This window comes from Triticum aestivum, chromosome 1D (genome assembly GCF_018294505.1).
Source record: "Triticum aestivum cultivar Chinese Spring chromosome 1D, IWGSC CS RefSeq v2.1, whole genome shotgun sequence".
Taxonomy (NCBI): Eukaryota; Viridiplantae; Streptophyta; class Magnoliopsida; order Poales; family Poaceae; genus Triticum; species Triticum aestivum.
Genome location: NC_057796.1, coordinates 397,421,856 through 397,427,333, shown reverse-complemented (window position 1 = coordinate 397,427,333; position 5,478 = coordinate 397,421,856).

The following is a 5,478-nucleotide window of genomic DNA, read 5'->3' as shown; positions in this document are numbered from 1 at the left end:
CCGCTCGCCCTCCCCGCCGGCGCCGCGCCACCGCCGGCCCCGCCGGCCATCTCCTCCTCCACCGGTCGCTCCGGCCACCGGAGCCCCGAGCCCCGAGCCCGAGCTCCTGTAGACTTCGCTCGATCCAGATCCAACTGCCGTACGTTGACTTTCCCTCGACCTCGTTTTTTTCTCTAAGTCTCCAGATTTCATCAGCATGTGCCTCTGTTCGTGATGCGATAACTTCTTGCATGTAGCTCCGATTCGCGCGTATAATATGTCAAATTGTTCGCCTCGTGATGCTCTTCATTTTGTTCAATTGCACCATGTTCATTAGAGGTCATCTTGATGCCCAAATCTCTGTTGCAAGAGGGCTAGTTGCTGTTATTCTCTGGTTCTTATCAGAACTTGGAGATTTGTCATTTTTGTATCATTTAATCTGTGCATCTTTTGAGCATGAGCTCTACATGTGGTTTGAATTATGCCATGCCATATTTCCAGTGGTGTAGTCCATGTATTTTTGTGACCTCTGTGGTGACTAGCACAAGCATGCAAAGTAGGCCCCGTAATATTTCTGATTTCAGGGACTTGGTGATTTCTCTAAGTCCTTGCCTGCTGTAATTTTGTTGCCATGTAAACGTGATGCTACAGAGAGATCCATGCATATTTTGGAGATGTTCAGTAAGGATGTTTTGTAGCTATAGTGGTAGTTGATCAATTACTGCAATTGTTTGCAATTATGGAGTGCCATAGCATGACTCAATCTTGCTCTACTTTTGCTATAAAATATTTCTGGCAGACTCTTAACATGAGATGCAATTTTGCCAAGCTTATTGTAGTTGATCCATGCATGCTATGCTATTGTTCTTGCCATGGATAGCTTCATAAACATGCCATCTTGCTGTAGGTATGCTTGGGTTGTCATGAATTGCTATGTAGTGAGTGAATCAAGCTCACAAAGAGGCCTACATATTAATATTTCTGCCATGCTCTGTTTTCTGCTAAGTCTGAAACCTGATAACGAAACTTACTATGTTTACATGCTTGCCATCATATCTTCTGGTCCTTTTTGGCTTATGGTCATTAAGGGACTTTTGTCATGTGCATTTAGTAGAACACTACCATGCCTTGTTTTTCTATGTTAAGTTCCTGTAGCATGTTGTTTTCATGCTCTGAACATTGCTACCTGATGCTGTTTTCTGCCATGTCCAGTTTTTCACTAAGTCCGTGAACCTGTAATCTTTTGCACTTTTGCCATGCTTGTTTGAGCTTGATATGTTGTGAACTAGCTGTAGCTCAGTGTTCATCTTTTTTCAAGCATCTACTGTAGATTACTTCCATGTGCTTTGTGGCCATGTTGGGGTGCTGTAGCATTGTTGCTTGTTGTATTTTAAGTGCTATCTTGCTGTTTATCGCAGATTAGTGTCATTTTTGTTTTGCTTGCCATTTGCAAACCGTGCATCCGATTCCGGTGATCTTTATATCGATTTCGACCGAAATCATCTCATCTTTCCATGGCATGCTTGGTTTGCCAAGTTACTTCCATGTTCATCATTTTCCTTCCGGAGCACGCATACGCATCGCATATCATATCTTGCATATCATACATGTTTTGCATCATGTTGCTTGCGCATTTCTCGTTGTTGATTGTGGTTCCGTTTGTTTGTGTTCTTGTCTTGGGTAGAGCCGGGAGACGAGTTCGTGAACGAGGAACCTGTCGAGTACGCTTACGAGGATCAAGCTTTCGACAACTCTGAGAATCTTGCATGCAAGATGACCACCCCTCGAAATCACTTCTATCTTTGCTATGCTAGTTGTTCGCTCTATTGCCATGCTCCGCCACCTATCAATTGCTATATCATGTCTCCTATTTTAGCCATGTCAGCCCCTAACCATCCTTTCCTAGCAAACCATTGTTTGGCTAAGTTACCGCTTTTGCTCAGCCCCTCTTATAGCGTTGCTAGTTGCAGGTGAAGTTGAAGTTTGTTCCATGTCGGAACATGGATATGTTGGGATATCACAATATCTCTTATTTAATTAATGCATCTACATATTTTGGTAAAGGGTGGAAGGCTCGGCCTTATGCCTGGTGTTTTGTTCCACTCTTGCCGCCCTAGTTACTGTTATACCGGGATTATGTTCCTTGAGTTTGCGTTCCTTACGCGGTCGGGTGATTTATGGGACCCCCTTGACAGTTCGCCTTGAATAAAACTCCTCCAGCAAGGCCCAACCTTGGTTTTACCATTTGCGACCTATACCCTTTTCCCCCGGGTTTTCTAGAGCCCGAGGGTCATCTTTATTTTAAACCCCCGGGCCAGTGCTCCTCTGAGTATTGGTCCAAACTGTCAGTCGCCGGTGGCCACCAGGGGCAACTCTGGGCTCGCCTATCGGAAGCTTGGACAATCCGGTGTGCCCTGAGAACGAGATATGTGCAGCTCCTATCAGGATTTGTCGGCACATTCGGGCGGCTTTGCTGGTCTTGTTTTACCATTGTCGAGATGTCTTGTAAACCGGGATTCCGAGACTGATCGGGTCTTTCCGGGAGAAGGTTTATCCTTCGTTGACCGTGAGAGCTTATGATGGGCTAAGTTGGGACACCCCTGCAGGGTATTATCTTTCGAAAGCCGTGCCCGCGGTTATGAGGCAGATGGGAATTTGTTAATGTCCGGTTGTAGATAACTTGTCACTTGACCCAATTAAAATACATCAACTGCGTGTGTAGCCGTGATGGTCTCTTCTCGGCGGAGTCCGGGAAGTGAACACGGTCTGAGTTATGCATGACGTAAGTAGGTGTTCAGGACCTCTTCTTGGTCATTGCTAGATGACGTCCGTTCCGTTGCTTCTCTTCTCGCTCTCATTTGCGCAAGTTAGCCACCATATATGCTTTTGCCGCTGCAGCTCCACCTCTTGCACCATCCTTTCCTACAAGCTTAAATAGTCTTGATCTCGCGGGTGTGAGATTGCTGAGTCCCCGTGACTCACAGATTCTACCAAAACAGTTGCAGGTGGCGACGATGCCAGTGCAGATGATGGCGTCGATCTCAAGTGGGAGTTCGACGAGGAATGTGGTCGTTACTATGTGTCTTTTCCTAATGATCAGTAGTGGAGCCCAGTTGGGACGATCGGGGATCTAGCATTTGGGGTTGTCTTATTTTCATCTGGATTTTGACCGTGGTCGGTCTATATGATTGTATTTTGGATGATGTATGATATTTATTTATGTATTGTGTGAAGTGGCGATTGTAAGCCAACTCTTTATCCCATTCTTGTTCATTACATGGGATTGTGTGAAGATGACCCTTCTTGCCCATCCGGCGTCTTGCCCATCCGGTGTGCCCTGAGAACGAGATATGTGCAGCTCCTATCGGGATTTGTCGACACATTCGGGCGGCTTTGCTGGTCTTGTTTTACCATTGTCGAGATGTCTTGTAAACCGGGATTCCGAGACTGATCGGGTCTTTCCGGGAGAAGGTTTATCCTTCGTTGACCGTGAGAGCTTATGATGGGCTGAGTTGGGACACCCCTGCAGGGTATTATCTTTCGAAAGCCGTGCCCGCGGTTATGAGGCAGATGGGAATTTGTTAATGTCCGGTTGTAGATAACTTGTCACTTGACCCAATTAAAATACATCAACTGCGTGTGTAGCCGTGATGGTCTCTTCTCGGCGGAGTCCGGGAAGTGAACACGGTCTGAGTTATGTATGACGTAAGTAGGTGTTCAGGATCACTTCTTGGTCATTGCTAGATGACGTCCGTTCCGTTGCTTCTCTTCTCGCTCTCATTTGCGCAAGTTAGCCACCATATATGCTTTTGCCGCTGCAGCTCCACCTCTTTGCACCTCCCTTTCCTATTAGCTTAAATAGTCTTGATCTCGCGGGTGTGAGATTGCTGAGTCCCCGTGACTCACAGATTCTACCAAAACAGTTGCAGGTGCCGACGATGCCAGTGCAGATGATGGCGTCGATCTCAAGTGGGAGTTCGACGAGGAACGTGGTCGTTACTATGTGTCTTTTCCTGATGATCAGTAGTGGAGTCCAGTTGGGACGATCGGGGATCTAGCATTTGGGGTTATCTTATTTTCATCTGGATTTTGACCGTAGCCGGTCTATATGCTTGTATTTTGGATGATGTATGAATAATATTTATGTATTGTGTGAAGTGGCGATTGTAAGCCAACTCCTTATCCCATTCTTATTCATTACATGGGATTGTGTGAAGATGACCCTTCTTGCGACAAAACCACTATGCGGTTATGCCTCTAAGTCGTGCCTCGACACGTGGGAGATATAGCCGCATCGTGGGCGTTACAAGTTGGTATCAGAGCCATCCCCGACTTAGGAGCCCCCTGCTTGATCGAATCGCTGGCGTTGTTGAGTCTAGAACAAAAATGTTTTGAGTCTTAGGATTATATATATCGGAGAGTAGGATTCTTTTTACTCCTCAGTCCCTTCGTCGCTCTGGTGAGGTCTCCTGACGTAGAAGTTTTGACTATTCTCTCCTCAAATTTCACTAAAAAAAATTTAGGATCACGCGGGTATCTTGGAATCGTTCCGATGGATTTGTGACGAGAACATTGTTCTTGGTGCCTCCTGTCATTTAGGGGTTGTGGCAGTGTCCCGGGGAGTACCAGGGCTGCTGAAGAAACTCAGAGTACCAGGGCTGATGACTGCATTCCAGCCGCTGAAGAAATTGCCAGGGCAACCACTAGTGTTGCGCCTGAACAAACTGTCAGGCCAACTGAAGCTTCTGCCGCTGAGCCTGAAGTAAATGAACCAAATTCCTCTACTCCTCCTGCACCTACCCCAACTCCAATTCTTCCTTCTGCATCAGATGTGAAGAAGACCAAGGCTGCAGAGCGTGCAGCTGTGAAGAAAAGGAAAGCATCAACTCCATCAGATTCTTCAGCTCCAAAGAAGATGAAGCCATTGACCAGCTCTTTTGCGAATCCCATTGATGCTATTCCAGTCTCATCCGTGCCATCAAAGGACCTTCTTCCTTTTGATGAAGCATATGTGATTCCAAGTGAATCAGATGAAGAGATTCCTTCTGCTGCTTCGTCAGAGCAGTTGGATAAAGAAATTGAAGCGGATGCAATCCCTTCAACCCCAATAGTCTCATCACCCATGCCTCAGTTCACTGCTGAAGAGGCCGGCATTGAGGAAAAGAGTGAAGAAGAAGATGTGGACATTGGGTGTACAACTCCTGTGCTGAATGATGACTTTTGGGAAAGTCGGCACCCCAAGTCTCCTCTGTTCACACCTCTGCAACAAACTCCTCAGTCCCCTGTCAATACTGAAGTACAAATGGGATCTGAAGAACCTCGTGCAACCCCGTCTGTCAATGAAGAGATTCCAGCTACTAGTACTGAAGAAAATGTTAATGAAGAATTAAAAACCCAGGCTGTCACTGAAGAAGAACCTGAAATTCCTCAGTCTGTGGAACCTGAGATTGCGATTCCTGAGGTGGTGATGCAATTGACTGATACTCCTCAGCCCAAGCC